Source organism: Anas platyrhynchos, chromosome 1, assembly GCF_047663525.1.
Source record: "Anas platyrhynchos isolate ZD024472 breed Pekin duck chromosome 1, IASCAAS_PekinDuck_T2T, whole genome shotgun sequence".
Classification (NCBI taxonomy): domain Eukaryota; kingdom Metazoa; phylum Chordata; class Aves; order Anseriformes; family Anatidae; genus Anas; species Anas platyrhynchos.
In genome coordinates, this window is record NC_092587.1 from 29,268,455 (window position 1) to 29,281,568 (window position 13,114).

General features: G+C 35.0%; 1 protein-coding gene and 1 long non-coding RNA gene across 4 annotated transcripts in view; one reads left to right on the plus strand and one right to left on the minus strand.

Moving 5' to 3' along the window:
* IMMP2L (inner mitochondrial membrane peptidase subunit 2) overlaps positions 1-13,114 on the plus strand; it is a 456,052-nt gene that overhangs the window by 305,053 nt on the left and 137,885 nt on the right. The gene's annotated exons all lie outside the window — the stretch shown is intronic.
* Positions 8,614-13,114, minus strand: part of LOC119718422 (uncharacterized) — a 30,764-nt gene continuing 26,263 nt past the window's right edge. The window contains exon 5 of the long non-coding RNA XR_011807035.1: positions 8,614-12,612. This is a non-coding gene — a long non-coding RNA (uncharacterized lncRNA). The remainder of the gene's footprint in view (positions 12,613-13,114) is intronic.

Genomic DNA, 13,114 nt, shown 5'->3' on the forward strand with positions numbered 1-13,114 from the left:
GTATTTTTGAAATGCAATGGAATTTTTGATAATATGAAAGGTGTTTAATAACATTAAATGTTCAAATTATAGGAAATTAATTATGCTGTACATTCAAATGCCTTAAAACTCTGAACTATTTGTTAACTTCTGTGGGTGTTCTTGGCCAAGTGGACAAAGGTGTTGGAGCATAATAGCTGTGAGAGTGTGTGAAGAATACTGACAAGCCTTTAGGTTAGTATATCACATGTGGGTATAGAAGACTGACTGATGATTCTCATTTGCCTTTGTAAAAACAGGTTAGGTTAATTTATTGTTAGAAACATTAATGCCAGTAATTCAAATGTACTTTTTTTTTTCTTTTTCTATTTGATCACATGGAAATTGTCTCAGCGTCTTTTGCTTAATCTGTAGAAACTTGTTTTTAGACAAAGCATACGTTACTGGGCCATTACAACTTCTAAGTTTATTTTTCATGCCATTGTCCCTTAATTGAGTGTATGTGTAGACAATGTAAATAATACTTTTTGTAGGACTAGGTAAAGCAAAAGCTTAGATAATAAAACAACAAACTGGCAAAATTTTTCAAAAATAAATATTATTTTTGTTGTGAACCACAAGCAGGCATCTGACTAGGATATTTCTTATTAAAACAGATGACTGGTTATGCTAAGAAACAAACTTTTTGACTAGGATTTTGATAAGATTTTGATAGGATTTTGACTCCTATTTGATATATCTGAAGACAGTCTTTAATACAAACCCCAAAGTATTGCTGTTGATGATGAAGATTTTATGTCTATCTATTATATACATTAAATTAATCCAGATCAACATAAAAATGATTCTCTTAATAAAATTGAGAGTTTCTGAATGTGTGCAGAGAAGTGTGCAAAGTAGACCTGAAGGTATTAAAATAAGACTCTTATCTATTGTTCTGACTCCTTTTTAGTATGGGTGAAAAGTGATGCGGAACTGATATATGCTGCTAGAAGAACATTTGAAAATCCTTGCTCCTAATGTCTGAGGTGGAATATATATGCCTGTACACTAAACAAACAAACAAACAAACAAACAACACAAATCAACATGTAGTTAGGCCTCTTGCTGCTCCAGTGATCAATCAGAATTTCTTCTTGCCAAGAAAACATCCTTTCTCACTGCAGAGCGGTTATTTCATTTCCCACGTACAGAAAAGTGAGAATCATGAATCACATATAGTGGGGTTCATGTACTTATGAAGCTACTTGCAGGTATAGCAGTTTTGCAGAGAGGTGGTGGTTATATAAAGAATTGTGCCATGTTGGACATTTTATGTGGAAGGTCAGTGAAATGTATGAAGTCTGTCTGTTCCTCTGCAAATTTTGATTGATGTCAACTGACAGATTTAATAAATGCATGCTTTCAGTGGTGAGACACTTTCTTCATTGTGAAGAAAGCTATGCAAATAATTGTGAGCTGGAAGGTATTTTCATGTAGTGCTCCACTAGATGGGTGATAGATGATATGGTCTGTGGGTCTGTAGTTATGCTATCATAGATGAATGAATCTATGTATTTAATCTCTTTGGTGCCTGGTATGGGATAATTTGTTACAAGAATACTGTGTTGTCTTATTAATTAAAATAAGTTAGTTTTCATTTACTATCTGTTAGTAACTGAAAGTAATGAGAGACCATATAGATAGAGCCATTATTATCAAAGGGCAGGTTCCATGTACTTTGTACTTGTGTTCAGGAGTTTTAAGTCCACAGTAGAAAAATCCTTTTCAGTCCTTCATTTCTAAAAGGATTAAATAAGAGGAAAAAAAAATAGCTACCTTTTGAAAATAAAAATGGCTACATTCTAGTTTTTGAAAATATATATAGGTGAGACATCTATAGTGGGTCCATTTTGACCTTTCATTTTGCATTATTCAGGTAGTCAGAAATTATGAACAACATACTTCTTCACTTTTTGAAATATGCTTTGATGGTGGAAAAATGGTACAAACTTGCTGAATAAAAATCCTGGAATTTCAGTTCTCTGATATTGTTTCTAATCTAGCTGAAAGTCCAGATGAAATGAGTTGTGTCATGTAAATCCCTAGAAGATTGTAATACACTTCACAAATGTATAACTCATAATTTAATTTGGATAATGTAACTTCCTCCTGAAAGGAATTTAAAGAATAGAAAATCACCATTTAGCCCTTGAGATGTCAGCTTGTATATAGATAATATACAGTGTAGATCCCATAAATCAGGTTTTGTTTTGTCTTCCTTGGATTCACAAGAGAATTAGCTTTAAGTAGGAAATCATTACAATGATTCCCGAAAACTATTAAATTATAATTCTTCCAAGGTAGGACTTCTTTTAAAAGTCAATATAATTTAATTTGTTAGCAATAAATGCTGGTATTATAAAACACTTTATATAATTTTGAAATTAAACATATTAAAAGTCATTTATCTTATATGCACTAATGCAAATTCAAAAATAGTAATCTATCACAGACGGCTGAGTCATGGTGTGTTTCAGTAACACAAATAAATGAAGGTTTACAAGAAGGAAAGCAATATTAAAATTTGGATTAAATGAGTAACATGTAAAATTAAGTCCATTCAGCAACTTGCTGAACTAATTTTTCTTCTTTCTATCACAGTTGCCCAGGTCTGCAAGAGCTTGGTGTGCTAATTCTCATTCTTACGTGTCATTGTTTGTTTCTTAACACCATAGCTGATTTAGGAATTACTGGTGAGCCAGTAGAAAATGTAATTTTAAAAACTTTTGTCCAAGGATATTGTTAAGCTATGAGGAGACAATGTTTTAGTACTGAATGGTTCAGCAAAACAATGTTGAATTTAAGTGTGGCATCTTGCAAAACTGCTCTGAAGAAGTGAATAAGGAGATATTTACTTACTTTTTCTCACATTATGACAGTGCAGAAATATATCATTGTATTCCTGTTCTGTAGTTCTAAAACAAGCATCAGTAACTTTTCTAATTTTACTGTGAGGTGCATCATTAAATTGCAGAAACCATTGCCACAGAATATTGGGAAAGAAAAAAAATATATAAATAAGTTTGAAATAGGAGTAGGAATTTCATAGGAATAAAGCCCATCTACAGCTATTAAATGCAGTGATCACAGTATAAATTCATGTACTCCTGTTGTCATGCAGAATGTTATATTTCTTCCAGGCAAAGATCCCATACTGCATTAAGATATGACCAAAACCTGGTTATTCTGTCCACTTGTTGGAGTACCCTTTCAGATTCAAGCAAACCCCTTGCCCTATCACTACATGCTGTTGTAAAAAATCCTTCTCCAGCTTTCTTGTAGGTCCCTTTAAGGTACTGGAAGGCTGCTGTAAGATCTGTCCCAAGTATTCTCTTCTCAAGACTGAACAATTCAAACTCCCTCAGCCTGTCTTCATAGAAGAGGCACTCCAGCTCTGTGATCATCTTTGTGGCCCTCCTCTGGACTTCTTATGCTGTGGGCCCCGGAACTGAATTCAGTACTGCAGGTGTAAGAGAGCAGAGTAGAGGGGGAGAATCACCTCCCTTGACCTTATGGCCACACTTCTTTTGATGCAGCCCAGGATATGGTTGGCTTTCTGGGTTGCAAGCATGCTTCACCAATTCACGTTGAGTTTCTCATCAACAAACAGCCCAGGTCCTTCTCCTCAGAGTTGCTCTCAATCCATTCTCCATCCATCCTGAATTTGTGCTTGGTATTGCCCTAGCTGAGATGCAGGACCTTGCAACCTGGTTTCGCTGAACTTCATGAGGTCTATCTCTCAAGCCTCTCCAGGTCCCTCTGGATGGCATCCCTTCCCTCCAGTGTGTTGACTGCACCACACAGCTTGGTGTTATTGGCAAACTTGCTGAGGGTGCACTCAGTCCCACTGTCCATGTCACTGATAAAGATGTTAAACAGGACCAGTCCGAATACACTGAGGAATACCACTTGTCGAAGGTCTCCACTTGGACATAGACCACAGCTCTTTTGAGTGTGACCATCCAGCCAATTCCTTACCCACCAAGTAGTTCATCTGTCAAATCCATGTCTCTCCAATTTAGAGGGAAGGTTGTCATGCAGAAAAGTGTCAAATGCTTTGCAGAAGTCCAGGTAGCTGATGTCAGTTCTTCTTCCCTTATCAACCACTGCTGTAAGGTCACAGAAGGCCACCAAATTTGTCAGACGCAATTTGCCCTTATTGAGACCATGTTGACTGTCACCTTTAATAGACTAGCAATCACAGCTGATAATGATATACAGGCTTTATTTATGGCTATTCCCTTCCTCCTCAAAGTCCATTGTCTCTGTTGGGCTTGTCAGCACAGAATGTGGGGATCCACATTGACAAGGGTGCTGATGGGATCAACAGAAATGAGAGCAGTCAACTCAACAGGTTCACAGCACTGTCCTTGGAGACTACAAATTTTGGAACATCTTTCCTTTGGAGTGAGTAATAGTAGTCTTCATATTGTTCTGTCTTTGCAGTTCATGTATCTAAAGGAAGTAGTAACAGTCAAGCTTTTCCTTAGATGAAAAGCTCTTAGACATCCAAAATGTTTTTATTATGTGTCTGTATGCACGGAATGCATATCTCGCGGTATCTATGCAGTTTATTTTGCACTACTTATAGTTAGATACTGATGGGACTCTTTTAAGTCAATGAAAGCTCTTGTTATTTTCCAGCGATACTGCTCTGTCATGACTCTTCAGCATTGAGTGTATCCTTGCAAATCTCTTAAATAGAGTTTCCATTGATTTTGATTCTGTTTCCATATGCAAAGTCCTTGCATGACTGGACCTCATTTCTTTAAATGCAATTGATGAGAATGAATATTGTTACAGTGTCTTCAAGTTATAAAGGCAATGCAGCAAAACTGGAATGAAGATTTCCTATATCCATATTGAATTTCTGAGGTTCTGTAGATCTTTAGCCCCAATAATGTAGTTCAGCAAAGCTACATTTCTAAAATTTGGCATTATTCAGAACCACTACAAAATAGGAAGAGACGTTTTTGCTTTGCATTAGATTTTTGTTTGTCTAATATTTAGGGAAGATCCATGAAGAGAAAAAAGGTTAAGAACAGAAAGTTGAATTTCAGGAAGAAATATATAAACACACTGTCTTTTGTCTTCAGAGAAAAGAGTTATATGTTTTTTCAAAAATGCATTAAATAAAGAGAAAAAAAAGAAAAAAGAAAATGCCAAAAATAATAATTTGCAGTTTTCTGGACTGTCTGTTAACCCTTTGTCTCCCCCCCCCAGCCATGGTATAAAGGTGATTATTAATATTATATTAATATTTACTCATTGTTCCATGTACTTAGGTCTTCATTCCTTAAATTATATCCATAATATTTATAATCAAGGTGGTGGAGTCACCTTCCCTGGGGGTGTTTAAGGAAAGGTAGGATGTGGTACTTAGGGACATGGTTTAGTTGATAATAATGGTGTTAGGGAGAAGATTGGACTGGATGATCTTGGAGGTCTTTTCCAACCTTAATGATTCTATGATTCTATCTATAAAATAATATCTGTAACATTTTAAACATATTTTCCTCTTCAGAGTACAGACAGAAGCAGTAAGATTGCTAAAAGGTTGTGTTTATCATCAGTGCCATTTATTTCATATTTCTGTTGGTTGTATTTGTTTAAACTGAGTGAAGGCAAGGGAGTTTCCATGTAGATGCTTTGTGATCTCTGGAACTCTTACATTCAAGGGAAGGAGGCAGTATAATATGATTCTCCAAGACTGTACAGAATTTGAAGGATTGGCTTATAGAAAACAAAACAAAACAGAAACAACATATCCTATTACCTCTGAAGTGAGGCCATTTGATTTGGGCAACACTGAGACAATAAAAGAAATACCATCAACACTAGTTTTCACAGCTACTATTCAGACTAAAATCAAAAGTACTAAAAAGTTGTAATAAAATATAATAAAGTAAATAAGATATAATAAAATGTAAATAAAATGTGCAATTGTGATGAAATAAGTAGTCAGCAACTCTCTGTTAGTGTGCATCTGAAGCAAGACACAAATGACAGCTGAATCTACAGGAGGGAGAAAGTTTTTTTTAATGGTTTCTCCTCCCTCTGCTCCCCCCCTCCTTTTTGGGGGGAGTTTAATTAGGGAAGCAGCACTCTAAAATGCAAAAATCAGCATCTCTTTTAAGATGGCATAGCTGTGAACACCACGTGTAACGAGTCTCAGTAGTGTTCAAAGACTATTTTAATCTGCCATAGTAATAAACAGTGGGAAAGTTTTTTAAATGCTCTGTAGACAACTTAGAGTAACACTTGTCTTTGCTTTCAGTAAATCCCTGTAGTTATGCAGCCTATGGTTATTGTGAAATATACTCCAGCATATGCATGAAATATTTCTTCTGGCACTTATTGCCAGCATTAGCTGTAGCTGTGTGAAGTACCATTCTATCTTGCACTAATATATATTACATGTATATTATATTAATAAGAGAAAAGAGACAAACAAGCACTTTATGTCTTTATCATTGAAAACTACAAGGATGGAGAACAGAAATATTGGAGAGGAGCTGGAAAAAGTGCCTTTTAAATAGCTAAGTCTATCTGGAAAGTACTTGCATCAGCGCCTGAGAACATGAAGCTTCAGCTGGTTCATTCCACCACTGGTCAGTTGTGAAGTTCTCTGCAGTGTAAATATTCAGCAGAGTTATGTCACCAATTTACTTCTCCTATCAGGCTTCCATTTGCTGGACACTGAGCAGAAACCAGTGTAAGAAAGGGTACTATTAGGCAGTACTAAATACTATTAGGCAGGTCTTTATTTTCTAGGAAATTATCTTTTAGAATGCTGAGGCATTTTGATGGGTTTTAAATGCAAGCATTCTGAATAAGGCTGTGACAGGAGCACAAATACTATTTTAAGAAAAGTACCATTGTGTCATAGACAGACAATAGACAATAGACACATAGTACATAGCCTTCCAATGTCCAGTTTGGGACAGGAAATACATCAATAACCTGGAGTGAGTTCAGCAGAAGGAACCCAAGCTGGCTAGGGGCTGGAGCACTTGCCCTGTAAAGAGAAGATGAGACAGCAAGACATCATGGAGGCGAGGAGGCTTTGGGGTCACATAACATCAACACCCCAGTATTTATGGGGAGATTTGCAAGAAGATGGAATCAGGCTCTTCATAGTGACAGGAGGACTAGACTGTAGGCATAACTTGAAATAAAGAGAGATTCAGACCAGACAGAAGAAACTTTTTCCCCGTGAAGGTGGCCAGGCAGTGGGGCAGTTGCCAGAGAATTTGTGGTCTCCATCACTGATGTTTAAGATCCATCTGGATAAAGCCCTGCTCTGAACCATCTGGTCTGACCTTATAGCCAACCCTAGTTTGGGTGGGACATCAGACTAGGGACCTCCTCAGGGCCCTTCCAACACGAACTATCCTACGATTTTATGACATCCAATACTAATTTTTAAATGTCTTATGTCACATTGAGAGGAACAATATATTTGTTATATGTTCTCTTATTTAAGAGAGGATGTATTTTGTAGGTTTTTTTTTTTTCCTTTAAAGAAATACATTTGATTTCTGTTTCACTGAAAGTTGATGTGCTGCCAAGATATCGGATGGTTAGAAAACACAAGTGTAATCATCTTAATGGGAAGCTCAATAGGTTGTCTTTATGAAGATTTTAAAAAAACTGAGCAGCAAGTGATTAAAATGCAGTAACATTTTAAAACATTTCATAGTTAATAAAATGCTTTCACATATTTTAATTCCAGCAAATTATTTTCTTTCTTTCTAAACTATGGGTACAAATGCCATTGGCCGTCTGAAATCTGGCACTGGAATCCATACTTGGGCATGAGAATAAAGGGTATTTAAGAAAAATAGTTTTTATCCCAAGCAATTTAGGACTTCATCTTCTCAACTTATAGATGTTTGCTTAGTAGTTCCTGGACCAATGTTAAAATCAAGGATAGTGTTGTGTTTGCAAATTGAAGGAAAATATGCTGAAACAAAAATGTCAACTCTGAATAACAAATAAATCTTACTGTTTATTATTTCATTTTACAGCAGTGCAAAAGCCTTCTTTCTATCTTATGTAAATATATTTAGGGTGGTTAACTCAACCAGTGACATGGTGAAAGAGTTGTATCCATTTACCAATAATGGCTAGAACACTGTCCTGTGAAGTAGACTAGATATGGGGTTGTTTCATTACCTGTATGGTTAATGACTTTTTTTCTTTCTTGACGAAATTCTATTGCTGCCTTTGGAGTAGAAATTAAGCAGACTTTCTGTTCTTTTCAAATCAATTAATGGTCAGGTAACTGCAAGTGACTGCTTTGGTGGTTTTAAAAGGTATTACTTTTCTTGTCTCCCATTTCTACATGCACACACACTTCCCTGCCTTCTTCACTTCCACACAGCTGGAGATACTGCATCCTGAAGTGGTTCATATGAACTCCTGACCAAATGCATGATACTACTCCAGTTTAATGAAGAAGATTAATTTCAGTTTTTACTAGTGTAAGGAAACACCAGCAGTTGTAACACTTTTGATCGTGTGTATATATATATATACAAAAGTGTATATATATATATATTCTTTTGGAACTGCTGAAGGCAACTCAAGTGAAAAAAGTATACTTGACATTGTAATAAGCTAACAGGGATGACATGTCTGCCTACCAATGCTAGCTGAAGCACAGTAACTTCTTTAAAAGCACTGACACCCCCAGTTGTGACCATATGAGCATACTCTCATAGGATCAATCTCAGTTGGTGTGAACCATCCTCGCTTTCTTAATGTTAAGAAACACACCAATTTAGTCTAAATTAAAATCTGGTTAAAATGTATTTTATGCAGTATTTTTCTTATCTTACATGGTCTTTCCTAGGATGAGAACATATATAAAGAGTACGAAAAAGTCACCTCTTCAAAGATTTATACTTGTTTGATACGCTTCATATTTTTCAATTGAGTGAATTAATCACAAAATTATACAAAATATGAGCTGATGATATTTTCTTTCTCTCTCTATCTCTCAAATTTAGAGTAAAGTTTAGTGTAAAGTTTCACATTTGTTTGCTTCTTTTCCTCATTTAGAGCCTGACAATGTTCTTTAGTGCCAATTTGTGTTTTACAGTACTGTTTGTCAGCCATGAACAATGATTGCCCTTGTAATTTGAAAATTTTGAAATTATTGTGGTTGTCATTATGTAAAGCTTACAAATATATATTGGCAGAAATATTAATTGTAAATTGTTCATTTGAAAAGATTGCCACCGTAATGTTGTGCTGCGAACTGATCTTGAAATGAGGGTCTGACTAGGTTACAATAGCAGAACTAATAAGGTTTTGAATTTGATCACCCCAGTGGTTACGAGATTCAAATGAGAATAGGAGGGAAAATGACTATTATCTTTTTTCATGATTATAGAACTCACTATTGTTGACATTCTACTTCTGTGAAGTAAATCGTGTGATAAAACTGTAGAGTATTTTGGGTATAATGGGTAGCAAGTCATTAAGCAGGGTCTCCAGCGTCTGCGATTAGGGGAGACAAAAATATTTTCTGCTTTATTGTTGTTAGTTGGCAGTGATTGAACAAATGATTTCTGCTCACTGACCATGCCACAAGCTTTTTAATATTCAGCCATTATGATATGTCATGTATTTCTATAGCTTCAGGTGTATCTCAGGTCATATTTCTAATGAATAGGTTTCATTTTTGTACATATAGCAAAAATAAATTACCATTTAATATTTTATTATAGCATGAAGGGGAGCAAGTGATACATACTGAAAAAGATTGTGATACAGGTTGCTATAATTGAAAACCAAAGCATAGTGCCATACTAGTAGATGTAGGAGTCTAATAAGTGATGGACCTCCAAAAGAGATAGAACAGAATAATGGATGAGAAAATCAAAAAGCAGATTAGAAACTGGTACATACCTAAAAAAGAAAGGTGACCTTTAATGTATTTCAGGGGACTGATTTGGTGACTGGCTAAATTAATCACAGTTCTACTACTAGTGTAACTTTCTGTGCAAAAAGACCAAAATTGTCTACATGCAACATAAAGGAAATGGATGGTATCTATTTAAAAGTAGTAGAATCATGTGTGATTCAGAAATATTCTGTAGTATGTCTTGTCATATTTCCAATGTAGTATATGTAGATATGATCATATTTAAAAGAAGTATTTAGATTTCTAGTAATAAAAGTCATTCTACTGTTTCTAAAGCTTATGCAGTAGTTAAAACTTTAATTAAACAGGTTTGCAAGAATGGGAAATAGAGACTAAGTTCATAAACCAGACAGATATGCTTTGTAAATGAAAAAGAAAGCTAATTAAGCCAAGCATAGCAGCATAATATTAATTTTTAAAAACACTTCAAGCATATTTGTAGTAAATATTTCCTAATGAGTTATTCTACAGTTTAAGTTCAGCATTTATGCTACCAACACTCCATAGTCAGGTATAAAAATTGTATCCTTAGGCATTATGCTAATGTTTATTTCAGTACAAGTCAGGCTCTTTGAGCCCTATTTATGAAAACAAAACAGCAAAAATGACATATGGAATTTTTAGGTACCAGGATATTTTTCTTTCCTGTAAAATGGATTTGCCTAATGTTAATTGTAATTTCTTTTCAAAGAGACAGAGATTAATATGGAGGACATGATTGTCTTTGTTAAGAGCTCTCTCACATGGGATAGAAGAGGGCTAAGTTATGTAATAATTATGGAAGACAATTAATAACTGCTGCATTTTCTTCTATATCGAGAGAATATTCCACTACATGTTTTTACATTGTGAGGTTTAGATAGTTAAGTTGATAGCACTATCTAGTGTCTGGATATGGTGTTTGTTTATGCTTCTGTGTTTCCTTAAACTACTTGTAAAAAAAAAAATTAAACATTTTGAAGTGCAAGTACTTGAGAGAGGTGATAAACCTGCTGGGCTACTGTTTCTTTGGCTGAGTTGCTGTATTTCTTTAAAGAAAGCCTTCATTTCATGACAGATTACCAAGGGATCCCCAAGGGATCCCTTATTCTTTTCTTCTTCGGGTGGGAAATATTGATGATGTTTGAAAAGGTTCAGATAGATTAGCTTCAGATATGTTCTTTTGGGATCTCTGTTAAATAGAATCTGAGAATTTGGGTCAATTTTTGAAGTAATATCAAATGCCTAAGGACCGTTTCCCTCTGTAACCTCAAATACTCTCTCTCTTTTTTTTTTTTTGTCTCTACAGAATAGTTGCTATTGAATTTTTAATAATTATTTTCCTTCTGTCTCATCCACTTAGACTTAAGTTGTTTTATTGTTATAATTAGTAACACCCTTAATCTTTTCTCAGTCATTCATGCTTGACATTATTCAAACTTGGGCAAAAGTAACATATATAGTGTATATATATAATTCTTAAAGTCCATATTATTGTCTTTGTTGCATGAGGGCTGAGAAGGTATTTCTGAGCCATTTAAATAATAATCATCTACAAGTGTTATCTACTGAGCTCTATGTATTCCTGAGTTTAAATTTGTAATCCAAAAGCTACAAAGTAAGAGGTGAAAAAGGGAAAGGAGAAGAAAGGGTAACTTAAACATCATTCACAATGCATACCCTTGAGAAAACCAACATCAGAGACATATCAATGTCTTGAAATTTGAAGGTACAAGGCCACGAGGACAAAAGCCTTTGGGTGTACAAGGTAAAAATATTGCCCCAGCAGCCATGGGGTATGTCAGTGAATGACTTACAAAGTCAAAGGTGCAACAAGTAAAAAGCTACAGGGCTGTAAATGGAAAGACTCTAATTTTGCAAACCTTAAAATACATAGCAACATCTGTACCCTTCACTTCTCTGTGAATATAATGTGAATAATAATAACAATGTGAATTTTCTCTGTGAATGATAATGTGAATTTTTGTGATAATGATGGTGAGAAAGAAAATCCAAATCATTTCATAGGAAATTTGAGACAGTATTTTATATGAAGACTAAAATTCTGCATGAACAGAACTAACCATTTACAGTACAAATACCTGCATCAACAGTTAATCATATATTGTTGTGTAATGTGGTACAACTCATTCCATAACCTCTCTTTTAATTTTAATGAACATTTTAGGAAATTATGTTTTGATACCTACCCCATTTCCCCACCCCCAAGTATCCTCTATACATCTTTGTACTGGTGTTAAAAACAGCCTGTAAAACCCAGCATTATGTCCTGCTCCTCTGACATCTATAACAGATTTTGAGGAGTATTTTAGAAATTTTTACAGATTAGTGTAAACTGCCCTTCATACACAAACATGTGATGATCATTTTGAACCTGCCACGATAAGTTGGATGTCTGTTCTTTAGACCACACTTTAAATTTACCAGAGTTTAAGAAGTTTCTGGCAAGTTTCATCTTTTAGTTGTTTAATCCTTTTCTGCTGTATTCAACTGTTAGATGCTGACTTATTGCCAGGACAAGGACAAGAGGTTAGCATATGTTGCTGAAGGATTTTTGTTGTTGTTGTTTTGTTTTGTTTTCTTCTCTTATTGGTGGCTACTTTAGGGCTTGAAATCAAATGCTTCCTGCTATGAGCACTTTCCATGTATATTCAGTGCTGAAAGAAAACCATGTAATTCAAAGTTGATTTTTTTTTAATCCAAGGTCTTCTATAATAAACAACTGAGGACTAAGTGACTGAACAAAAATCTCTTCCTGCACAATTTTAATTTTTGAATGAAAAGAGTAGATTTTGCAAGTTTTATAGGTGTGATTCATTTGCTTAAATATACCTGTCTAGAGACATTTTAGATGTCCTACTTATCATGTCTGGTCTTACGAGCTGCTGTTTCAGAAAGTCTCTTGAACATTGTGTTATAGCTGCCCTGTCAATGAGGATGCCTCAGTAGAGTACCTAAAATAGCAGCAGCCACTTATGTATAGGCACACAGGTCATTCTTCGTAACAAATTAGATAGTTCATGAGAAGCAATTTAAAACATCATGCTGAAGTTTTGGCAAACATCCAGCAGCATTTTGGGGTTTAAAACTTTGGGTCATTTTACTCTATAGAAGTTTTTGAAATTTTCTTATATGTATGTCAAGTTAGCTTAAGGGCAG